Source organism: Scyliorhinus torazame, chromosome 5 (assembly GCF_047496885.1).
Source record: "Scyliorhinus torazame isolate Kashiwa2021f chromosome 5, sScyTor2.1, whole genome shotgun sequence".
NCBI lineage: Eukaryota > Metazoa > Chordata > Chondrichthyes > Carcharhiniformes > Scyliorhinidae > Scyliorhinus > Scyliorhinus torazame.
In genome coordinates, this window is record NC_092711.1 from 126,493,626 (window position 1) to 126,520,082 (window position 26,457).

Consider the following 26,457-nt stretch of genomic DNA (forward strand, 5'->3'; position numbering starts at 1 on the left):
TTCCTCTTAACAAGAGATTCCACTTCCTTGGTAAACCACGGTTCCCTCGCTCGACGCCTTCCTCCCTGTCTGACCGGTACATACTTATCAAGAACACGCAGTAGCTGATCCTTGAACAAGCCCCACTTATCCAGTGTGCCCAACACTTGCAGCCTACTTCTCCACCTTATCCCCCCCAAGTCACGTCTAATGGCATCACAATTGCCCTTCCCCCAGCTATAACTCTTGCCCTGCGGTGTATACTTATCCCTTTCCATCATTAACGTAAACGTCACCGAATTGTGGTCACTGTCCCCAAAGTGCTCTCCTACCTCCAAATCCAACACCTGGCCTGGTTCATTACCCAAAACCAAATCCAACGTGGCCTCGCCTCTTGTTGGCCTGTCAACATATTGTTTCAGGAAACCCTCCTGCACACACTGTACAAAAAACGACCCATCTATTGTACTCGAACTATATATTTTCCAGTCAATATTTGGAAAGTTAAAGTCTCCCATAATAACTACCCTGTTACTTTCGCTCATATCCAGAATCATCTTCGCCATCCTTTCCTCTACATCCCTAGAACTATTAGGAGGCCTATAAAAAACTCCCAACAGGGTGACCTCTCCTTTCCTGTTTCTAACTTCAGCCAATACTACCTCGGAAGAAGAGTCCCCATCTAGCATCCTCTCCGCCACCGTAATACTGCTCTTGACTAGCAGCGCCACACCTCCCCCTCTTTTGCCTCCTTCTCTGAGCTTACTAAAACACCTAAACCCCGGAACCTGCAACATCCATTCCTGTCCCTGCTCTATCCATGTCTCCGAAATGGCCACAACATCGAAGTCCCAGGTACCAACCCACGCTGCCAGTTCCCCTACCTTGTTTCGTATACTCCTGGCATTGAAGTAGACACACTTCAAACCACCTACCTGAACGCTGGCCCCCTCCTGCGACGTCAAATCTGTGCTCCTGACCTCTATACTCTCATTCTCCCTTACCCTAAAACTACAATCCAGGTTCCCATGCCCCTGCTGCATTAGTTTAAACCCCCCCAAAGAGCACTAACAAATCTCCCCCCCAGGATATTTGTGCCCCTCAGGTTCAGATGTAGACCATCCTGTCTGTAGAGGTCCCACCTTCCCCAGAAAGAGCCCCAGTTATCCAAAAATCTGAAACCCTCCCGCCTGCACCATCCCTGTAGCCACGTGTTTAAATGCTCTCTCTCCCTATTCCTCATCTCACTATCACGTGGCACGGGCAACAACCCAGAGATAACAACTCTGTTTGTTCTAGTTCTGAGCTTCCATCCTAGCTCCCTGAAAGCCTGCCTGACATCCTTGTCTCCTTTCCTACCTATGTCGTTGGTGCCAATGTGGACCACGACTTGGGGCTGCTCCCCCTCCCCCCTAAGGACCCGGAAAACACGATCCGAGACATCACGTACCCTTGCACCTGGGAGGCAACATACCAAACGTGAGTCTCTCACGCTCCCACAAAATCTCCTATCTGTGCCCCTGACTATAGAGTCCCCAATTACTAATGCTCTGCTCCTCTCCCCCCTTCCCTTCTGAGCAACAGGGACAGACTCCGTGCCAGAGGCCCGTACCCCATGGCTTACCCCTGGTAAGTCCCCCCCCCCACAAGTATCCAAAGCGGTATACTTGTTTCTCAGGGGAACGACCGCAGGGGATCCCTGCACTGACTGTTTTTTCCCAGTCCCTCTTACAGTTACCCACCTATCTCCAATCTTTGGTGTAACTAATTCCCTGAAGCTGCTATCTATGACCCCTTCTGCCTCCCGAATGATCCGAAGTTCTTCCAACTCCAGCTCCAGTTCCCTAACTCGGTCTTGGAGGAGCTGGAGATGGCAGCACTTCCTGCAGGTAAAATCAGCAGGGACACTAACTGCATCCCTCACCTCAAACATCCTGCAGGAGGAACATTGCACTCCCTTCCCTGCCATTCCTCTAACTTTCTACCAAGATCTGGCTAACAACTAAATTAAATTTTTATAAAAAATAATAATAATATAATAAAAATATGGTACTTACCTCAGACCAATGGGTTTTATTATTAGGTTAGAGGAGGAGGGCGGGTGGGAGACACTACACGTGTAGTGTCTCGGGTTTCCTCTCCACCAGAATGTATTGGTGAGGGTCTTCCCAGACGTCCGCGGGTCGACTTCCTGATCCCGCCTAAAAAACTAATTTAAAACAAAAAAGAAAAATTCTCAGCTCCTGCTGAAATTGACTAACCAGCCAGCTCCACTCCCGCCGAAATCGACTGGCCTGCCCCTGCAAAGAGAAGTGCTTTTAAAGGTTGACTTACCTCCCAGCAACCTCCTTCCGCAATGCTCCCGCTGAAATTGACTAACCAGCTGCTCTCACGCCGCCGAAATCGACTGGCCTGCCCCTGCAAAGAGAAGTGCTTTTAAAGGTTGACTTACCTCCCAGCAACCTCCTTCCGCAATGCTCCCGCTGAAATTGACTAACCAGCTGCTCTCACGCCGCCGAAATCGACTGGCCTGCCCCTGCAAAGAGAAGTGCTTTTAAAGGTTGACTTACCTCCCAGCAACCTCCTTCCGCAATGCTCCCGCTGAAATTGACTAACCAGCTGCTCTCACGCCGCCGAAATCGACTCATTGTTTGCAGCAAACTACCCAGTCTTCAGAACAGTGACCACGACACCACACAACCCTGTCATGGCAATCTCTGCAAGACGTGCCAGATCATTGACATGGATACCACTATTACACGTGAGAACACCACCCACCAGGTACGCGGTACATACTCGTGCGACTCGGCCAACGTTGTCTACCTCATACGCTGCAGGAAAGGGTGTCCCGAAGCGTGGAACATTGGCGAGACCATGCAGACGCTGCGACAACGAATGAACGGACATCGCGCAACAATCACCAGGCAGGAATGTTCCCTTCCAGTCGGGGAACACTTCAGCAGTCAAGGGCATTCAGCCTCTGATCTCCGGGTAAGCGTTCTCCAAGGCGGCCTTCAGGACCCGCGACAACGCAGAATCGCCGAGCAGAAACTTATAGCCAAGTTCCACACACATGAGTGCGGCCTCAACCGGGACCTGGGATTCATGTCGCATTACATTCATCCCCCACCATCTGGCCTGCAAAATCCTACCAACTGTCCTGGCTTGATACAATTCACACCTCTTTAACCTGGGGTTACCCCATCTCTGGATCTGTAAAGATTAATCACCTGCTAATGCTCGCATTCCTAGCATTGTTTGGCATCTTTGAATTTGTCTATATATGTGTTTCTGGAACAGACCTCTGCATTCACCTGAGGAAGGAGCAGCGCTCCGAAAGCTAGTGACATCGAAACAAACCTGTTGGACTTTAACCTGGTGTTGTAAGACTTCGTACTATTATTATTAGACAACAACCTATCTGATATTCCAATTCTGGTGTGTGTTACTCTGTTACTGTTATCATCAGACAATAATAGGAGGGCAAGATGCAAGGTAGCAATGATATTTTGAAGTTTCTGTGTTACAATGAGTATCACTGGGAGGTGTGTGATAAAATAGGAATGGAAACATCATGACAAAGAGTGGCATGGTGGCAGTGGTTAGCACTGCTGCCTCACGGTGCTGAGGACAAGGTTCGATCCCGGCCCCGGGTCACTGCCGTGTGGAGTTTGCACATTCTCCCCATGTCTCCGTAGGCCTCACACCCACAACCCAAAGATGTGCGGCTAGGTGGATTGGCCACTCTTTTGAGGTCCACCAACAAAATAGAATAAAGGAAACAAACTTAGGACAAAGTATAAAGGGCCGCTCCAGTTAGGGGCACTGCCCGAACATAACAAAGATCAGCAGAAACTTAAAAACATCTGATGAGAGTGCATTTAAAGAGGTCAATAAAGCACCCCAACCCCTGCGGTGCCCACCCTGCGGGCATGGAATGCTTTGATGGTGCCCATGGACACTGCAGCTCCCTTTCTAGTGACACCCAGCTGCGAATGTAGCCACGGAAAAGAGGAAAACAGTCTGATCAGATGACCCCCTCGGTTGCCTGCTGCCTGGAGCTAGAAATGACGCGCTTCGCCAAGCCCAGAAGCAGGTTCACAAGGAGGTAAGTGGCGCTGGTTCGCATGGTCTTCGGCCAAAGTAGCACTCAGCAAAAACCCAGTCTGTGCTCGCTCCCACCCTGGAACAACCACCCAATGGAATCCACCTCCCTGCTCCTGTGTGGAGTCTTCAGGCCGGGAGGAGGCTCAGCAAACACACTGCCCACTCGATCCCCCTGCCCCGGAACAAGCACACCGGATAGAATAAGGAGGGTTGTGTCCTTGCTGAAGGCAGATGTTATCAGTTGGTAAGACTGGGCCAGGCCCTCAACCCGGGAGGAGCCCAGCAAACAAGCAGTCCAAAGGGCTTTACTCCCACCTTGTTTTTGAAGTTGCTTTGGAGGCAGTTCAGTGAAGTTTCACTAGTCTGATTTCTGGGATAGGAGAGTTTGTTTTATGGAGCAAGATTGAGCCTGATTGGTCTGTACCCGATGGAGTTTAGAAGAATGAGAGGTGATTCTGTGGGGTTTTGATGAAAGAATATTTTCCCACATGGGGATTCAGGAACTAAGGGGGACAGTTTAAAGATAAGAGTTCTTCAATGTGACATTGAGATAAGGAACAATGTCTTCCTTCAGAGGCTCATCAGTCTGTGGATAAAAGCAAATTACTGCGGATGCTGGAATCTGAAACAAAAACAGAAAATACTGGACAATCTCAGCAGGTCTGACAGTATCTGTGGGGAGAAAAGGGAGCTAACGTTTTGAGCCTGGATGACTCTTTGTCAAAGCTGAGTTTGTGGAATTCTCTTTCCCAGAGAGCAGTAGCGCTGGGTCAATGAATATACTCAAAGCTGAGTTTGTCTTTTTTTATCTACTGGGGGGGTCAAAAGTTTTGGGGGCAGACAGGAAAATGTAATTAATGGCACATGTGGATCAGCGTTTATTGAATGGCAGAGCAGTGTCAATAGGCCGAATGGCCTACTCCTGCTGCTAATTCTGATGTTATTCTTCTTCTGTTCTTCGGATTGCCACACATGGAAGTAACACCTTGCCCCTCTGGAGAGGCCTGTCAATCATCGAGACAATGATTTTCTCTCCTGGTCACCGGGATCCTGAAGCACCGCCTCTGTTCCGTCATCAAGATGGCTCCTCAGCCGCGCCACTAAACAAAGATGACGGCCGTAGAACTGGGCCTGATACCGGATAAAAGCTCCGCAGCTGCAAACGTGGGATTTGCAGCGTCTTATTCCGGGCTTGTGACCAGCAGGGGGTGTTTATGAAGCTTTCACTCCCTCCCCACCCTGACTCCATTCCTCCCTCCGCCTCACCGACTCTCACCACCCCAAACAGCCGCTGCCGCACTCGCAGACCCCCGAGCAAAGTGACATTGCGCATGCTCCAGATACAGCCCAGCATTGGGTCTGCGCACGGGGCTCCGTGGAATGAATAGGGTACATTCACAGACGCAGGGAATGTTGGGTAATGTCCGCACCATTGAAACAGTTAATGCAAAATAACTTGGGTTACCAATGGCGAAAATAATCAAACAAATTATTGTCAATGGGTATTCTGCTATTCTTCATTTCTCAAAATGATTAAATGCTGCTCACCTGTGGAATAATGCAGAACTTAAAGGTTTTTATCCCCAATGGGTTCTTCCTTTCTCTTCCCCAGAAGATGCAAACTCTTCCTGGGTTCAGTTTGAGAATCAGTAATTCCTCCATCTTCTTCCCTCTTGCTCGTCATACTGAATGTTCAGTGTTTTCTAGAATTATCCAGCACAGATGGAAGTCACTCGGCACATCATGTCTGTACTGACTTTGTACAAGAACTACCACTTTTCCTGGTTAAATTACATTTGCGACTGTTCCGCCCCCATATGACCAGCCCATCTGTATCATCCTGTGATTTAAGGCTTTTGTCCTCGCTAGTTCCCACACCAACAATTTTCCATCTGCAGACTTATTGATCATACCTCCAATCTTCACGTATTTCAAATCCTAGATTTTATATATAATTACTATTGGTGGCTGAGGATGCATCAGGATCTTCCTGTGAGACATTCGAGAGCTTTAATAATGCTGGAGAAACAATGCTGAGAAAGCTGATGTTCTGGTCAAGGCTAATAACTGGAGGCTGCCTTGCCTGTCTCTGAATTTACTCCACTCCTGTTCATTCTCCACTTACGTAATAAGCATTGATCATAACGAAGAGGTTGCTGCCAATCGGTCACTATCGTGACAACGTGTGCATCAAACAGCATCATTAGGGCGGCACGGTAGCACAGTGATTAGCACTGTTGCTTCACAGCACCAGGGTCCCGGGTTCGATTCCCGCTTGGGTCACTGCCTATGCAGTCTGTACGTTCTCCCCAAAAGACGTGCTTGTTAGGAGAATTGAGCTTTCACCTGAACAGGTGCCGGAGTGTGGCGACTTGGAGATTTTCACAGTAACTTCATTGCAGTGTTAATGTAAGCCTACTTATGTCAATAAAGATTATTATTTTTTGTTTTATTGATGTTCTTGTAAAATATTGACCTGTTATATTTTCTTTGATAATTTACTTTCATAATGGAGGTGGCACCGTGAAGAATGTGTCAGTCAGTAAGGATTGTCAGTGAGGATTAATCAGCATTTTCTAATTCAGACACTGAATTGCAGAGTTTTTTACAAAAACAACTTAGGACTGAAGTAAAAATTCACAATTTTATTGTTCATCAGTTTCTTTGGGAGGTCTTAAATGGAAAGATAAGATCACAGATGATGATTTAAAAAGGGACCCTGCCATCACAAAAACCAACATATATCTTGAAGATTAAACTCCAGCCAGTTAACATTAGGAGGAAAGTAAATAATAATCTTTATTGTCACATAGAGGCTTACATTAACACTGCAATGAAGCTACTGTGAAATGCCCCTCATCACCACATTTTGGTGCCTGTTCGGGTACACTCAGGGAGAATTCAGAATGTCCAAATTGCCTAACAGCACGTCTTCCGGGACTTGTGGGAGGAAACCGGAGCACCCGGAGGGAACCCACACAGACACAGGGAGAACATGCAGACTCCGCACAGACAGCGACCCAAGCCGGGAATCGAACTGGGACCCTGGTGCTGTGAAGCATGAAGGAGCATTGAGGGATCATTAAGGTTCAGACAGGATAATATCACCAGGAACGATGGAGAAATAACAGAAATATTAAATAATTACTTTGCATCATTGTTTCCCAGGGAGATAGAACAGGTCAACAGGACATTGAATGATGAGGTGATTATTGATTGCACTAATCAAACTCAAAGGGGATAAAGCCTCTGATCTGAATGGATTACATCCACGTATTTTAAAAGATTCGCAGGGAGGGACATTACTGCTCAAATTTAATAATTCATTAAAAAGGTTCAGTTCTAAAAGACTGGCAGCTCAGTAATGTAATTCCTATAATTAAAATGGTGGCCAGAACATGCCCAGGAAATTATGAAACAATTAGCTTCACATTGGTAAATAATCGAATCCTGAGTAAAGGAGGGAATTTTTAAAATCTGGAAAAGATAAACATAACAATGAATAATCAATATGGATTTCAAATGGGAAAATCTTGTCTGACCAAAGTTATGTGTTTTGCTGCTTGTGCGAGTGCTGCTTATCATTAGGTGTCAGCAACCTTCCTCCCCAATGTGGTTCCTGAGAATTCCATTGATTTGAATGGTACGATTAGAGTCCGAGAGTTTTTCCAGGAGTGAAAGAGGCGCTTTGACCCATCAGGTCTCCACCAGCCATCAAGCACCTATTTACTCTAATCCCATTTTCCAGCACTTAATCCGTAGCCTTCCATGCAATGGCATTTCAAATGTTCATCAAAATACTTCTTAAATGTTGTGACGTTTACATTCTCTACCACACTTTCAGACAGTGAGTTCCAGATTCCCACCACGCTCTGGGTGAAGAAGTTTTTCTTCGCATCTCCTATAAACCTCCTGCCATTACCTGAAATCTATGCACCTGCTTATTGACCCCTCCGATAAGGGGAAAATTTCCTTCTATGCCCACTGGTTATTGACCCTTCCACTCCGGAGAAAGGTTCCTTCCTATTCACCCCATCTATTCACCACTAATTCACTCAATAATTTTATATACCTCAATCAGGTCCCCCTCAGCCTTCTCTGCTCCAAGGAAAACAATCCCAGCCGATCCAGTCTCTCTTGTTAGCTGAAATACTCCAGCCCAGGCCATCCTGGTGAATCTACTCTGCATCCTCTCAAGTGCAATCACTTCCTTCCAGAACTGCACACACTACTCCAGCTGTGGTCTAACCAGCATTTTATACAGCTCCATCACAACCTCCCTGCTCTTATAGTCTATGCCTCAGTTAATAAAGGCAAGTATTCCATATTCCTTTTTAATCCCCCTATCTACCTGTCCTCCCGTCTTCAGGGACCGATGGATATGCCCACCAAGGTCCCTCTGATCCTCTAGGGTCCTACCATTAATTGTTTATTCTCTTGCCTTGTTTGCAGATTCTTTACCCAGCGCGAAACTGCAGGCTGACGGTGTGCTGTGTAAAACCTAACATTCCACAGGCCCCACTTTCACAAGAACACAAGAACTAGGAACAGGAGTAAGCCATCTGGCCCCTCGAGCCTGCTCCGCCATTTAATGAGATCATGGCTGATCTTTGTGGACTCAGCTCCACTCCCCGGCCCGTACACCATATCCCCGAATCCCTTTATTCTTTAGAAAGGCATCTATCTTTTTCTTTAAAACGTTTAAAGAAGGAGCCACAACTGCTTCACTGGGCAAGGAATTCCAGAGATTCACAACCTTTTGGGTGAAGAGGTTCCTCCTACACTCCGTCCTAAATCTACCTCCCCTTATTTTGAGGCTATGCCCCCTAGTTCTGCTTTCCCCGACCAGTGGAAACAACCTGCCCGCATCTATCCTATCTATTCCCTTCATAATTTTATATGTTTCAATAAGATCCCCCCGCATCCTTCTAAACTCCAATGAGTACAGTCCCAGCCTACTCAACCTCTCGTCATAATCTAATCCCCTCAACTCTGGGATCAACCTAGTGAATCTCCTCTGCACTCCCTCCAGTGCCAATATATCCTTTCTCAGGAAAGGAGACCAAAACTGAACACAATACTCCAGATGCGGCCTCACCAACACCCTATACAATTGCAGCATAACCTCACTAGTCTTAAACTCCATCCCTCTAGCAATGAAAGACAAAACTCGATTAGCCTTCTTAATCACCTGTTGCACCTGCACACCAACTTTTTGTGACTCGTGCACCAGCACACCCAGGTCCCTCTGCACAGCAGCATGTTTTAACATCTTACCGTTTAAATAATAATCCATTCTGCTGTTATTCCTCCCAAAATGGATAGCCTCACACTTGGCAACATTGAATTCCATCTGCCAGACCCTAGCCCATTCACCTAAGCTATCCAAATCCTTCTGCAGACTTCCAGTATCCTCTGCACTTTTTGCTTTACCACTCATCTTAGTGTCGTCTGCAAACTTTGACACATTGCACTTGGTCCCCAACTCCAAATCGTCTATGTAAATTGTGAACAACTGCGGGCCCAACACTGATCCTTGAGGGACCCCACTAGTTACAGGTTGCCAACCAGAGAAACACCCATTTATCCCCACTCTCTGCTTTCTGTTAGTTAACCAATCCTTTACCCATGCTACCACTTTACCCTCAATGCCATGCATCTTTAGTTTATGCAGCAACCTTTTGTGTGGCACCTTGTCAAAAGCTTTCTGGAAATCCAGATATACCACATCCATTGGCTCCCCGTTATCTACTGCACTAGTAGCGTCCTCAAAAAACTCTACCAAATTAGTCAGACACGACCTACCCTTTGTGAACCCATACTGCGTCTGCCCAATGGGGCAATTTCCCTCCAGGTGCCCCGCTATTTTCTCCTTAATGATAAATTCCAGCACTTTCCCTACAACCGAAGTTAAGCTTACCGGCCTATAATTACCCGCTTTCTGCCAACCTCCTTTTTTAAACAGTGGTGTCACGTTTGCTACTTTCCTATCCTCTGGGACCACCCCAGAGTCTAGTGAATTTTGATAAATTATCACTAGTGTGTTTACAATTTCCCTAGCCATCTCTTTTAACACTCTGGGATGCATCCCATCAGGGCCAGGAGACTTGTCTACCTTTAGCCCCATTAGCTTGCCCAATACTGCCTCCTTAGTGATTACAATCATCTCAAGGTCCTCACCTATCATATCCTTATTTCCATCAGTCACTGGCATGTTATTTGTGTCCTCCACTGTGAAGACTGACCCCAAAAACCTGTTCAGCTCCTCAGCCATTTCTCCGTCTCCTATTATTAAATCTCCCTTCTCATCTTCCAAAGGACCAATATTTACCTTAGCCACTCTTTTTTGTCTTATATATTTGTAGAAGCTTTTACTATCTGCTTTTATGTTCTGAGCCAGTTTACTTTCATAGTCTACCTTACTCTTCTTTATGGCTTTTGTAGTAGCTTTCTGTTGTCCCCTAAAGACTTCCCAGTCCTCTAGTCTCCCACTAATTTTTGCCACTTTGTATGTTTTTTCCTTCAATTTGATACTCTCCCTCACCTCCTTAGATATCCACGGTCGATTTTTCCCCTTTCTACCGTCTTTCTTTTTTGTCGGTATGAACCTTTTCTGAACACTGTCAAAGATCGCTCGGAAGGTTCTCCACTGTTCCTCAACTGCTTCACCATGAAGTCTTTGCTCCCAGTCTACCTTAGCTAGTTCTTCTCTCATCCCATTGTAATCGCCTTTGTTTAAGCACAAAACACTAGTGTTTGATTTTACCTTGTCATTCTCCAACTGTATTTTAAATTCCACCATACTGTGGTCGCTCCTTCCAAGAGGATCCCGAACTATGAGATCATCAATCAATCCTGCCTCATTACACAGGACCAGATCTAGGACCGCTTGTTCCCTTGTAGGTTCCATTACATACTGTTCCAGGAAATTATCCCGGGCACATTCTATAAACTCCTCCTCAAGGCTGCCTTTACCAACCTGGTTAAACCAATCGATATGCAGATTAAAATCCCCCATGATAACCGCTGTACCATTTCTACATGCATCCGTTATTTCTTTGCTTATTGTCTGCCCTACCATCCTGTTACTATTTGTTGGCCTATAGACTACTCCTATCAGTGACCTTTTCGCCTTACTATTCCTGATTTCCACCCAAATTGATTCAACCTTGTCCTCCATAGCACCAATATCATCCCTTACTATTGCCCGGATGCCATCCTTAAACAACAAAGCTACACCACCATCCATTCTATCCTTTCGTATAGTCTGATACCCTTGGATATTTAACTCCCAGTCGTGACCATCTTTTAACCATGTTTCAGTAATGGCCACTAAATCATAGTCATTCACGATGATTTGCGCCATCAACTCATTTATCTTATTTCGTATACTACGAGCATTCAGGTAAAGTACACTTATGCTGTTTTTTATGTCTTTGTTATGAATCCTAACACCTTGATCAGTAACTTTTCGCAATTTATTTTTCCTCTTACCCTTTCTCCTAATTTTCCTTGTCTTTGAACCCATATCTCTACATAATAACCTGTCACGTAACCTGCTGCCTTGCTCTCCATTAACCATTCTTCTGTCCATAGCTTTACCCTTCCCTTCCCCCAACTTGCTAGTTTAAAGTCCTTGTGACCAACCTATTTATCCTATTCGCTAGAACACTAGTCCCAGAATGGTTCAGGTGAAGACCGTCCCAACGGTACAGGTCCCTCCTTCCCCAGTACTGATGCCAATGCCCCATGAAATGGAATCCCTCTTTCCCGCACCACTCCTTTAGCCACGTGTTAACTTCTCTAATTTTCTCAACCCTATGCCAATTGGCACGTGGCTCAGGTAGTAATCCAGAGATTATAACCCTGGAGGACCTGCTCTTTAATTTAGTCCCTAGTGTTTGATAATCCCCAAACAGGTCCTCTTTCCTAGTCTTACCTATGTTGTTAGTCCCAACGTGGACCACAACAACTGGATCCTCCCCCTCCCTCTCCAAAATCCTTTCAAGCCGATCAGAGATGTCCCTCACCCTGGCACCGGGCAGGCAACATACCATGTGGGACTCTCGATCTGGCTTACAAAAGATGCCATCAATCCCCCTAATTATAGAATCCCCTACAACTACCACTTGTCTTTTTGCTCCCCCCTCTTGAATGGCTTCCTGTACCACGGTGCAGTGGTCAGTCAATGCATCCTCCCTACAGCCCTCTTCCTCATCCACACAGGGAGCAAGTACCTCATACCTGTTGGACAAGGTCAAGGGCTGAGGCTCCTCAACTCCTAAACTCAGGATCACCCTACCTGCCTCCCTTGCAGTCACACCACTCTGTCCCTGACCACTGTCCGAATTAACAGAACTTATTCTACCGGGTGTGACTGCCTCCTGAAACAAAGCGCCCAGGTAATGTTCCCCCTCCCTGATGTGCCGCAGTGTGTGTCGCTCGGTCTCCAGCTCATCAATTCTGAGCCGAAATTCCTCGAGCAGCCAACACTTGCTGCAGATGTGGTCACTGACGGTCTCAATGGGATCCACCAGTTCCATCATCATACAGCAACAGCACATCACCTGTCCAGCCATATTCAACGAGTTATTCATTTTTTTTTTAATAGAACCTCAAGGATAAACCCGAACACCAACAAAAACACAGCCCTCTCTGGCCACTCACCTGAACTCAGTCACTCACCTAAACTCAGATGCACTCTGTTCCAATCAGCACTCAGTCACTCACCTAAACTCAGATGCACTCTGTTCCAATCAGCACTCAGTCACTCACCTAAACTCAGATGCACTCTGTTCCAATCAGCACTGAGTCAGTCACCTAAACTCAGATGCACTCTGTTCCAATCAGCACTCAGTCAGTCACCTAAACTCAGATGCACCCTGTTCCAATCAGCACTCCGTGACTAAAGGCACTCCTGCCACACCTTTTGTGCACTCACCTCTCCCAGCACTGTCCCGGCTCTCTCCTCCCGCGCTTTTTAAATCTCCCGGCTCTCTCCTCCGGCGCTGTTTTCGCTGTCCCGGCTTCTCCTCCCGCGCTTTTTAAATCTCCCGGCTCTCTCCTCCGGCACTGTTTTCGCTGTCCCGGCTCTCTCCTCCTGCGCTTTTTAAATCTCCCGGCTCTCTCCTCCGGCGCTGTTTTCGCTCCTGGAACAACATGAAGAATCTGTTTAAAGCCACAAACACAAAGCTCCAGTTTTCTCCTGGAGTCGGAGACAAATGAGCTTTCAAAATGATGCAGACTTTCAGCCAATGAGGGCGATCCGGGCTCAGCCCCGCCCCTCATTCACTCCGATTGGTTGGGGGACCAGCTGCTCCCGCTCTGTTCTCCAGTCCCGCCCCCTATTCCAAATGGCCCGGAGCTGCCGTCAATCACTCCCAGGGCATGGTGGGCTGGAGCATGCGCAGTCCCTGGAGTAGCTCCGGTTGAGGCGGTTGTGCGGAAATTCTCAGTCGATCTGATACCGCCGGGTAAGTCATGAGGGAGGGATGGAGGTGGCGGATGTGTCCGGTGGCTTCATAAAAACTCCGTTCAGGCTCCAAGCCCCGAATACGAAGCTCGGATACAGCAGCTGAACCGGCGAAAGCTGCTCGGGCTTTTCCCCGAGACAGGCCCGGGTGGACGAAGTGTGGGGCAGGGCGCATGCATACGGAGCGAGCACCCCGGCGTTGCCCCACCTCCCATTCATTCTGATTGGTTGGAGGACCAGCCGCTCTCGTTCGGTCCCTTAGCCACGCCTCCTCTCCCTATTGGTCCGAACCTGCCGTCAATCAGTCCCCGGGCATTGTGAGCTGGAGCAAACCCTTCACCATCATTGTCAGCTCCCTGGTTTGCAGCTGCGGAGCTTCTCCCTCCCTCCCGGAAACAGGCCCAGGTTAACGGGCACCATCCTGCTTCAGACACTGGAGGATGGTTCACATCAGAGGATGGGGGAGGGGGACAAGAAATAAGAGCTTACACTTTGCACTCAAATCAATGAGGACTCTGATCTCTGGCAAGGAAGGAAACCCTGGCATGTGGGCGTGGAGGATTCTCAAACACCCGCTGGAGGACCCAAACCCCCAATAAGACCCATTGGTTTTATTGTCAGTCTGCAGACAGGAGCTGGAGAACTGAACCCAGGCAGAGGAGAGGGAGGGAGAAAACTGGGAGTGGAGGAAAGAAATGGTGCAGATGGGTTTGGATTTCAGCCCAGGGAGGAGGGAGAGTGTGTGGGACGGGGATTTACAGCTTTGGGGGAACAAGAGAGGAAAGAATGTTCCAGAGAAACTAGAATTGCCTGTTCAGAATTTCTATCCTGGACTGACAGTGATGGCTTTTGTAAACTCCTTTTACAGGGAGTTAGAATTGGAGAATTTACACATCATAAACTCAATCCAACAGAAAGGTTTGTCTCTTTGTGATTTCTATCCTGCATTGACAGTGATGACTTTTGGAACATGAGATTACAGCTCTCAGGAAAGATTAAATGGAGAGGGGCCTTTTTTCTTTTTTTTTTTTATAAATGTTTTATTGAAATTTTTTTCCCAAACAACAATTTTTCCTCTTACAAAGCAAACGCAACAATAACAATACAGAAATTTTAAACAATACACAAGTAACAAAACCCCTTTATCTTTGACCTAAACTAAACCCCCCCTCCCCCCCCCCCTCCCCTCCCCCCTGGGTTGCTGCTGCTGGTCATCTGTCTTCCCTCTAACGTTCCCCTAGGTAGTCGAGAAATGGCTGCCACCGCCTGGTGAACCCTTGAGCTGATCCTCTCAGGGCAAACTTTATCTGCTCCAGTTTAATGAACCCCGCCATATCATTTACCCAGGCCTCCAGTCCGGGGGGTTTCGCCTCCTTCCACATGAGTAGGATCCTGCGCCGGGCTACTAGGGACGCAAAGGCCACAACGTCGGCCTCTTTCGCCTCCTGCACTCCCGGCTCTTCCGCAACTCCAAATAGAGCTAACCCCCAGCCTGGTTTGACCCGGGCCTTCACCACCCGCGAAATCACTCCCGTCACTCCCTTCCAATACCCTTCCAGTGCCGGGCATGCCCAAAACATATGTGCGTGGTTTGCCGGGCTCCCGCCACACCTCCCACATTTGTCCTCCACTCCAAAGAACCTGCTCAATCTTGCTCCCGTTATGTGTGCTCTATGTAGCACCTTAAATTGAATCAGGCTAAGCCTGGCGCATGAGGAAGAGGAATTTACCCTGCTTAGGGCATCAGCCCACATACCCTCCTCTATCTCCTCCCCTAGTTCTTCTTCCCACTTTCCTTTTAGTTCGCCCACCGACTCCTCCCCCTCTTCCCTCATCTCTCGGTAAATCTCTGACACCTTGCCCTCTCCGACCCACACCCCTGAAAGCACCCTGTCCTGTATCCCCTGTGTCGGGAGCAATGGAAATTCCCTCACCTGTTGTCTAGTAAATGCCCTCACCTGCATATATCTCAAGAAATTTCCCCGGGGCAACTTATACTTTTCCTCCAATGCTCCCAAGCTCGCAAAAGTCCCATCTATAAATAAATCTCCCACCCTCCTAATTCCCAACTGGAACCAGCTCTGAAATCCTCCATCCATTCTTCCTGGGGCGAACCTATGGTTGTTCCTGATTGGGGACCCCACCAGGGCTCCCCGCACCCCTCTCTGTCGCCTCCACTGTCCCCAGATATTCAATGTTGCCGCCACCACCGGGTTCGTGGTAAACTTTTTAGGTGAGATCGGTAGCGGCGCCGTCACCAGCGCCTCTAAACTCGTCCCTTTACAGGACTTTCTCTCCAGTCTTTCCCACGCCGCTCCCTCACCCTCCATCATCCATTTACGTATCATTGCCACATTGGCGGCCCAATAGTAATCGCCCAAGTTCGGTAGTGCCAATCCTCCTCTGTCCCTACTACGCTGAAGGAACCCCCTCCTTACTCTCGGAACTTTCCCTGCCCACACGAAGCTCGTGATGCTCCTGTCTATTTTATTAAAAAAGGTCTTAGTGATTAGTATAGGGAGACATTGAAATACAAATAAGAACCTCGGGAGGACCATCATCTTAATTGCTTGCACCCTGCCCGCCAGCGATAGAGGCTGCATGTCCCACCTCTTGAAGTCCTCCTCCATTTGTTCTACCAACCGTGTCAGATTAAGTCTGTGCAAGGTTCCCCAGCTCCTAGCGATCTGAATCCCCAGGTATCGGAAGTTTCTTTCCACTTTCCTTAGAGGCAAGCCTTCTATCTCTCTACTCTGGTCCCCTGGATGTATCACAAATAATTCACTCTTTCCCATGTTTAGCCTATACCCCGAGAAATCCCCGAACCCCCTCAAAATTCGCATAACCTCTATCATTCCCCCCGCTGGGTCCGACACGTATAACAATAGGTCATCCGCATATAACGAGACTCGGTGTTCTTCTCCCCCTCTAATCACCCCTCTCCATTTCCTGGAGTCTCTCAACGCCATGGCCAGAGGTTCAATTGCCAACGCGAACAACAATGGAGACAGCGGGCATCCCTGTCTTGTTCCCCTATATAGTCGGAAATACTCCGATCTATGTCGACCTGTAACTACGCTTGCCGTTGGAGCCCCATAAAGAAGTCTAACCCAGCTAATAAACCCGTTCCCAAACCCAAACCTCCTTAACACTTCCCATAAATACTCCCACTCCACCCTATCAAATGCCTTCTCTGCGTCCATTGCCGCCACTATCTCTGCCTCCCCCTCCACTGGGGGCATCATTATCACCCCTAATAGTCGTCGCACGTTAACATTCAGTTGTCTCCCTTTTACGAACCCTGTCTGATCTTCGTGCACCACCCCCGGGACACAGTCCTCTATCCTCGATGCCAGCACCTTTGCCAACAATTTGGCGTCCACGTTCAACAATGAAATGGGTCTATAGGACCCGCACTGCAACGGATCTTTATCCCTCTTCAAAATTAACGATATCGTCGCCTCCGACATCGTCGGGGGTAGAGTCCCCCCTTTCCTGGCCTCATTGAACGTCCTCACCATCAACGGGGCCAACAAGTCCACATATTTTCTGTAATACTCCACCGGGAACCCGTCTGGTCCTGGGGCCTTCCCTGCTTGCATGCTTCCCAGTCCCTTAATAACCTCGTCCACCCCAATCGGTGCCCCCAGGCCTACCACCCCCCGCTCCTCCACTTTCGGGAACCTCAATTGGTCCAGGAACTGCCGCATCCCCTCCTCTCCCTCTGGGGGTTGAGACCTATACAGTTCCTCATAGAAGGTCTTGAACACCTCATTTATCTTTCCTGCCCTTCGCACCGTGTCTCCCCTTTCGTCTCTAATTCCTCCTATTTCCCTCGCTGCTGCCCTCTTTCGCAATTGATGAGCCAACAGGCGACTTGCCTTTTCCCCATATTCATACCTCCTCCCCTGTGCCTTCCTCCACAGTACCTCCGCCTTTCTGGTGGTCAGAAGGTCAAATTCCGTCTGGAGTCGTCTCCTCTCCCTGTACAATTCCTCCTCCGGGGTCTCTGCAAATTCCCTATCCACCCTTAAAATCTCCCCCAGTAATCTTTCCCTTTCCTTGGCCTCTGTTTTCCTTTTGTGGGCCCCAATGGAGATCAGCTCTCCTCTGACCACCGCTTTTAGTGCTTCCCATACCACTCCCACAGGGACCTCGCCGTCGTCATTGACCTCCAGGTATCTCTCAATACACCCCCGCACTCTTGCACACACTCCCTCATCCGCCATCAGTCCCACATCTAATCGCCAGAGTGTTCTCTGCTCCCTTTCCTCTCCTAATTCCAGGTCCACCCAATGTGGGGCATGATCCGAAACCGCTATGGCTGAGTACTCAGCTTCTTCCACCCTAGAGATCAACGACCTTCCCAAAACAAAAAAATCTATCCGGGAGTACACTTTATGGACATGGGAGAAGAAGGAATACTCCCTCGCCCTAGGTCTAAGAAATCGCCATGGATCCACTCCCCCCATTTGGTCCATAAACCCCTTAAGTACCTTGGCCGCTGCCGGCCTTCTTCCGGTCCTTGAGCTGGATCTATCTAGCCCCGGGTCCAGCACCGTATTAAAGTCCCCTCCTAAAATCAAGTTTCCTACCTCCAGGTCCGGTATACGCCCCAGCATCCGTCTCATAAATCCCGCATCGTCCCAGTTTGGGGCATACACGTTAACCAACACGACCTCCATTCCCTCCAGCCTGCCACTCACCATTACATATCTACCTCCGCTATCTGCTACGATGTTCTTTGCTTCAAATGCGACCTGTTTCCCCACCAAAATGGCCACCCCTCTATTCTTTGCGTCCAGTCCTGAGTGGAACACCTGTCCCACCCATCCTTTCCTTAGCCTAACTTGGTCCGCCACCTTTAGGTGCGTCTCTTGGAGCATAACCACGTCTGCCCTTAGTCCTTTCAAATGCGCGAGCACTCGGGCCCTTTTTATCGGTCCGTTCAGGCCTCTCACGTTCCACGTGATCAGCCTCACTAGGGGGCTACCTGCCCCCCTCCCGTGTCGACTAGCCATTACCTTCTCTAGGCCAGTCCCATATCCCGCCTCCGCGCTCCCGCTCGCTCCCCCAGCGTCGCACACCATCCCCGCCCACCCACTCTTTAGCCATTTCCTTTTGGATTTCCGCAGCAGCAACCCAGTTGTCCCCCCCCCCTTCTCCCTCCCTCCTCCCCTCCCCGCTAGATCTCTTTCTAGCTTGATTGCTCCCCCCATATTACTTCCGTAAGTCAGCTGACTTCAACTGACCCCGGCTACTCCTGCTCACTCCTCGACCTCCCCATGTGGGGAACTCCCATCCGCCTTGCGCCTGTCTTTTCGCCTTATTCTTTCTGGTGCGGGAACATCCCTTTACCTGACCCGCCTCTTATGGCGCAGCTCCCTTTCCCCTCCCCCTCCCCTTCCCCATTCTCCAACTATGTCCCGTCTTTCCCCCCTCACCGGCGCCCACATTTCCCCAATGTCTCCCCCCTTCCCTGTTTACTTCTCAATTAACTTCCACCGTAACATTAACAATAACATTTCCTGCAGCATCAGTCCCTCAGTTCCGATCCAATTTCTCTTCTTTGATGAAGGTCCATGCTTCCTCCGCCGTCTCGAAATAATGGTGTCTCTCCTGATACGTGACCCATAGTCTTGCCGGCTGCAGCATCCCGAACTTCGCCTTCCTTTTATGCAACACCTCTTTGGCTCGGTTGAAGCTCGCCCTCCTTCTCGCCACCTCCGCACTCCAATCCTGGTATACCCGTACCACTGCATTCTCCCATCTGCTACTCCGCACCTTTTTAGCCCATCTCAGGACCTCTTCTCTATCCTTAAGGCGGTAAAATCGCACGATTATCGCCCTGGGTGGTTCTCCCGCTTTTGGTCTTCTCGCCGGAATCCGATTTGCCCACTCCACCTCCAAGGGGCCCGTAGGGGCCTCAGCACCCATCAGTGAGCTCAGCATCGTACTTGCGTACGCTCCACAGTCCACTCCTTCCACACCCTCAGGGAGACCCAGTATCCGAAGGTTCTTCCTTCGCGCTCCATTTTCTAGGGCTTCGATCCTTTCAGTACACTTTTTATGAAGTGCCTCGTGCGTCTGTGTCTTAACCGCCAGGCCCAGGATCTCGTCCTCAATATCTGTCACCTTCTGCTCCACCACACGGAGCTCTGTCTCCTGGGTCTTTAATGTCTCCTTGAGCCCCTCAATTGCCTGTAGCAACGGGGTCAGCACCTCCCTCTTCAGCAGCTCCACGCACCGTCTCACAATTTCATGCTCAGGCCCCCATGTCGCCTGCGCTTTCTCCGCCGCCATCTTGTACTTCTCTCTTTCTGACCCTTTGGTCGACGATTCCTCGCGCTGCAGCCGCCGCCGCCGGTTTTTTCCTCCTTCGTTTGGGGGGGACTCCCTTCTCACACGCCCCACACCGGGTTGCGTCGTCGAAAAATTCCCCGTTGAGGCTCTTAAAAGAGCCCGAAGGTCCGTCGGAGCTGGAGCCGCCGAAGCGTGCGGCTAGCTAGGCATCACCGCAACCGGAAGTCCCTTCAGTGGCCTTGATGAGGTCTTTTCACAGTTGTTCCCTCTGCTGCTAGAATTCACCTTTGATACAGGCCCTCAGGTCAGCTTGCAGCTTTAAGCTTGCCCTTCCCCCGCCTGCATGCTGGAAGAGGCCCTGTTTATCCTGTAGTTGCAGCCAAATCTTTCACTGTTTCTGCGTGTGTCTGGCAACCAAGAGACATACCCTTCCTGGGGGACACTGTCGGGGGAATATTGCTGCCCTCTTCCCACACCGGGAAATGTCAAACAAATGCCGTGGGGGCCCTGTAAAAGAGCCCAAAAGTCCGTTCCAAGCAGGAGTTGCCGAATATGCGACCTAGCTCTGCATAGCCGCACCCGGAAGTGAGAGGGGCCTTTTTTCTATCGACAACAACAAATTAAACAGTGGCGTGATAGAAATCTTGAAAATTATCAGTAGTTTCGAGAGGAGAGATGTGAGAGAGTCCAAAATCAGTGACCACCAATAAACAACAAGTCATAAACACAAGATAGTTACGAATAAATCCAAGGGCGCAATTTGGACAAATTTTTTATCACATGTTCAGAATGTGCAACTCATTACCATGGAAAGGAGTTGAGGAAAGTGCTGAGATGTTTTCAAAAGGAAACGGGGCAAGCACATGAGACAAAACAGAATTGAAAGTCAGCTGAAAGGCTGAGATTTGATAGGTGTGACAGTCGGAGATGTATAAGACCATAAGACATAGGAGCGGAAGTAAGGCCATTCGGCCCATCGAGTCCACTCCACCATTTAATCATGGCTGATTTCAACTCCATTTACCCGCTCTCTCCATAGCCCTTAATTCCGCGAGAAATCAAGAATTCATCAACTTCTGTCTTAAAGACACTCAACATCCCGGCCTCCACCGCCCTCTGTGGCAATGAATTCCACAGACCCACCACTCTCTGGCTGAAGAAATTTCTCCTCATCTCTGTTCTAAAGTGACTCCCTTTTATTCTAAGGCTGTGCCCCCGGGTCCTAGTCTCCCCTGCTAATGGAAACAACTTCCCTACATCCACCCTATCTAAGCCATTCATTATCTTGTAAGTTTCTATTAGATCTCCCCTCAATCTCCTAAACTCCAATAAATATAATCCCAGGATCCTCAGACGTTCATCGTATGTTAGGCCTACCATTCCTGGGATCATCCGTGTGAATCTCCGCTGAACCCTCTCCAGTGCCAGTATGTTCTTCCTGAGGTGTGGGGCCCGAGTATGGACAGCAGCAGAATGTGTGACAGAATGGCCTGTTTGTGTCTTATATATTCACAGTAATTCAATGTAATCTCCTTTTACAGAATATTTGCAGATGTAAACATCATGTCGAGATCTGACAGAGTCACTTGATTCATCAGGACCGGCCTTTCAACGTGGAAGGAGAAATGTTTGTCTGTTTTGTCTTTCGGCAAAAAATTCAAAAATCACTGTGATTGGAAAAGCCCCGAGACACAGACATCGAAGTAATTTTCCATAGTTAGCTGGAACTGAGCTTTAACCAATCACAGGAGGTTTGACAAATCATTAAATCCCTTCCCATATTCCAGACAGGTGAATGGCCTCTCCCCAGTGTGAGTGCGTTGGTGTAACAGTACATTATTTCTGCTTTTAAAGCTCCTCTCACAGTCAGCACATTTAAAAGGTCTCTGATCAGTATGAACAAGTTGGTGTGTCAGGAGGATTGATGACCGAGTGAATCCCTTCCCACACACGGAGCAGATGAACGGCCTCTCCCCAGTGTGAATACGTCGATGAGTTTGCATTTCAGACGGGTAATTGAATCCACTCCCACAGTCCCCACATTTCCACGGTTTCTCCATGGTTATCGACAAGTTATCCGGTGTAGGTGGGATGCAGATTTGAGGTCACTATCAGATCAGCCGTGATGTTAAATTGCAGCATTTACATCAGGGAGACACCGTACTCTGGCTTCAACTGATGATCCAAGTTGGAGAGACACAAGGACATTCGCACCAAAGGAATCAAGAAGCAGCAATAGGACATTCAGCCCCGTGAGCCTGGTCCACCATTTAATAACATCACGGCTGATCTGATAGTGACCTCAAATCTGCATCCCACCTACACCGGATAACTTGTCGATAACCATGGAGAAACCGTGGAAATGTGGGGACTGTGGGAGTGGATTCAATTACCCGTCTGAAATGCAAACTCATCGACGTATTCACACTGGGGAGAGGCCGTTCATCTGCTCCGTGTGTGGGAAGGGATTCACTCGGTCATCAATCCTCCTGACACACCACATTGTTCATACTGATCAGAGACCTTTTAAATGTGCTGACTGTGAGAGGAGCTTTAAAAGCAGAAATAATTTACTGTTACATCAACGCACTCACACTGGGGAGAGGCCGTTCACCTGTCTGGAATATGGGAAGGGATTTAATGATTTGTCAAACCTCCGGGCTCAACATCAGGTTCACTCTGACCAGAGACCGTTTAAATGTGCTGACTGTGAGAAGAGCTATAAACACAGAAAGAATTTACTGATACATCAACGCACTCACTCTGGGGCGAGGCCGTTCATCTGCTCCGTGTGTGGGAAGAGATTCACATGTTCATCCGACCTTGTGATACACCAATTTGTTCACACTGATCAGAGACCTTTTAAATGTGCTGACTGTGAGAAGAGCTATAAACACAGAAAGCATTTACTGTCACATCAACATACTCACACTGGGGAGAGGCCATTCACCTGCTCCGTGTGTGTGAAGAGATTCACATGTTCATCCGACCTTCTGAAACACCAGCGAGTTCACACTGGGGAGAGACCGTACACTTGCCCCGTGTGTGAGAAGAAATTCACTCGGTCATCCGACCTGACTTCACATCAACTTGTTCACACTGATCATAAACCTTTTAACTGTTCCGACTGTGAAAAGAGATTTAAAAGAAAACCAAGTCTGCGGAAACACCAGCGAGTTCACACTGAAACAGAATCATAGCATTTACAGTGCAGAAGGAGGGCATTTGGCCCATCGAGTGCACCGTCCCTTGCAAAGAGCACCTTACTTAAGCCAACTTACCTCCAACCTAACCCATAACCCCACCTAACCTTTTTGGATACTAAGGGCAATTTATCATGGCCAATTCATCTAACCTGCACATCTTTGGACTGTGGGGGGAAACCTGAGCACCTGGAGGAAACCCACGAAGACACTGGGACAACGTGCAGACACCGCACAGACAGTGACACAAGCCGGGAATCAAACCTGGGTCCCTGGAGCTGTGAAGCAACAGTGCTAACCACTGTGCTACTGTGTCACCCAAACGTGGGAGCGGTACTTGGGAGAGGCGATTCAACCGCTCCGTGTGTGGGAGGAGATTCACTCAGTCAAACAACCTGAACAGACATCAGCATGTTCACAGGCAACAGCAGGGTTTAGATTCAGCTGTTGTTGCTGCTGTTAGTCACATCCAGGGCTGAATGATGCCTGGATGTCTGTTCCAGTGGGGCTCCACAGTTTCCGGTATATATCAATGATTTAGACTGAAATGTATGCACCAGGATTATACAAAAGGTGCTGATGTGTTTTAGACGATGAGGGAGAAAGCCACGGACTGGGTCAGGTGGACAGAAAAATGGTGAATGGAAATTTAGATACAGAGAGGTTAGGAACACACGTCAGTTAATTCCCGATAAAAATAAGATCACTGATTGGTGGGGAAGCTACAAATAATCCTTTTTAAAAAAAATAATAAATTCAGAGTACCCAGTTATTCTTATTTTTTTCCCAATTAAGGGGCAATTTAGCATAGCCAATCCACCTAACTTACACATCTTTGGGTTGTGGGGGTAAAACCCATGCAGACATGGGGAGAATGTGCAAACTCCACACTGACAGTGACCCAGGGCCGGGATTCAAACCCGGGTCCTCAGCGCTGTAGTCCCACTGCTCCACGTGCTGCCCTAGCTACACATAATTCAAATAACTTTATTGAACAGTTCTCAAATGGAAAGGCACTTGACCACATTAAAACTAAGGATCTGCAATTGACGTTTGATCTAGCAAGTCATATTTAGGGCAAGATTATAAACAGAGGGCATTCATTTAAAGTGATTAGAAAAAGAAGCAATGGAGAGTGGGCAAAGAAGTGGCAGATGGAATACAATGTGGAAAAGTGTGAGGTTATGGACTTTCGAAGCAGGGATAGACTATTTTCTAAATGGGGAAATGCTGAGGAAATCACAAGCACAAAGGGAATTGGGAATCCTTGTTCAAGATTCTCTTCAGGTTAACGTGCAGGTTCATCGGCAGTTAGGAAGGCAAATGCAATGTATTCATGTCGAGAGGGCTAGAATACAAGACTAGGGATGTAATTCTGAGGCTGTAGAAGGATCTGATCAGACCCCATTTGGAGTATTATGAGCAGTTTTGGGCCCCGTATCTAAGAAGGACGTGTTGGCCTTGGAAAAGGTCCAGAGGAGGTTTACAAGAATGATCCCTGGAATGAAGAACTTGTCATATGAGGAACGGTTGAGGACTCTGGGTCTGTACTTGTTGGAGTTTAGAAGGATATGGGGGATCTTATTAAAACCTACGGGATACTGCGAGGCCTGGGTAGAGTGGATATGGAGAAGATATTTCCACTTGTTGGATAAAGGAGAAGCAGTGGACACAATCTCAGACTAAAGGGCGATCCTTTAAAACAGAGTAAGAAGTCTCACAACACCAGGTTAAAGTCCAACAGGCTTGTTTAGACTCACTAGCTTTAGGGGCACAGTTCCTTCCTCAGATGATGAGGAGGAATTAAAACAGATGAGGAGGAATTTCTTCAGCCAGAGGGCGGTGAATCTGAGGAGAAAAATATCTGCAGAGTTCAGGGCCAATGACAGCGGATTGTGTCTGATGCAGAAAGTTGGCACAGAGACAATTTGTTGAGTGCCTTTGTTTTGTGCTGTCACCTTTCTATGCCACTGTGTTATGAGGGAAATGCAGTGCACCAATGCAAGAGAGGCATGGATCCTCGACATGGATTGGATTGGATTTGTTTATTGTCACGTGCACCGGGGTACAGTGAAAAGTATTATTCTGCGAGCAGCTCAAACAGATCATTTTGTATATGAAAAGAAAGTAAACTAAAAAGAAAATACATAATAGGGCAACACAAGGTACACAATGTAAATATATAGACAAAGGCATTGAGTGCAGAATACAGGAGTGTAGTATTAATCAGGTCAGTCCAGAAAAGGGTCGTTTAGGAGTCTGGTAATAGCAGGGAAGAAGCTGTTTTCAATCTGTTTGTGCGTGTTCTCAGACTTTTGTATCTCCTGCCCGATCGAAGAAGTTGGAAGAGTGAGTAAGCTGGGTGGGAGGGGTCTTTAATTATGCTGCCCGCTTTCCCCAGGCAGCGGGAGATGTGGATAGAGCCAGTGATGGGAGGCAGGTTTGTGGGATGGACTGGGCTGTGTTCACTACTCTCTGAAGTTTCTTGCGGTCTTGGGCCGAGCAGTTGCCATACCAGGCTGTGATGCAGCCAGATAGGATGCTTTCTATGGTGCATCTGTAAAAGTTGGTAAGAGTCAGTGTGGACATGCCAAATTTCCTTAGTTTCCTGAAGAAGTATAGGCGCTGTTGTGCTTTCTTGGTGGTAGCGTCGATGTGCTTGGAGTAGGACAGATTTTTGGTGATGGAAACCCTGTGCCCCAGTGCAGGAGAGGCTGGTTGTTGGGCAGTGTGAGCTGATCATGGCTGGATAAAAACTAAGGCAGATGTCAAGACTCTTGGAGCGAAAACAGGTTTGGAGGGAGTGGGTCAGTGAACCTGGGGAGTTGCATTTTGCATGAATTGTGAGTGACCCAGTCACAATTATGAACAGTAAACAAACCTATCACTGGTTTGATGAGATGATTTACTCTGTCCCAGGTGTTGTAAATACTGCAGATCAGCCTGCTTGCTGCCCATGTCGAAATGATGTCAGAATAGTGTGCTTCTGTATTAATTAAAGTATCCAAACCTCTCATTGTGTTTCATGCCCAGCATCTTGCCGAACTGTGGATCTTCTGTTTTGCTAACTGGGAAATAGAATCTTCCTGTTTACTAATTGCTCTGTGGCGGCTGTGTTACCCAGAATCCCCCGCGCTGCAGAAAATTCCCGATCAGTGAGTGTACGAGGCCAGTGCGCAGGTGCAGTGTGGGTGTGTGCTCTGAGCATGCTCAGTGTCAGTCATGTGAGAGAGTGAGGAGGAGCTGGGTTGAACACAACAGTGAGCTGTACCCCTGTGAGAAGGGCATCTCCCAGTCTCTGTTTGACTCTCCTGCAGCTTCCTGTCATGGTTGAGTTGGACAAGGAACCCTCATCATTTGTGTTGGAAAAGGCCATTGATTGCTGAGCAAGCA

General features: G+C 48.2%; 1 protein-coding gene across 2 annotated transcripts in view; it reads right to left on the reverse strand.

Moving 5' to 3' along the window:
* LOC140421830 (uncharacterized) overlaps positions 1-13,301 on the reverse strand; it is a 28,615-nt gene extending 15,314 nt beyond the window's left edge. The window contains exons 1-2 of one of the 2 annotated variants that reach the window (XM_072506793.1): positions 13,028-13,301; positions 5,635-5,789 (exon numbers count right to left, since the gene is read on the reverse strand). The gene's annotated coding sequence lies outside the window, so the exon portion shown is untranslated. The remainder of the gene's footprint in view (positions 1-5,634; positions 5,790-13,027) is intronic. The other variant, XM_072506796.1, reaches the window with a different exon arrangement.
* Positions 13,302-26,457: the final 13,156 nt, after the last annotated feature.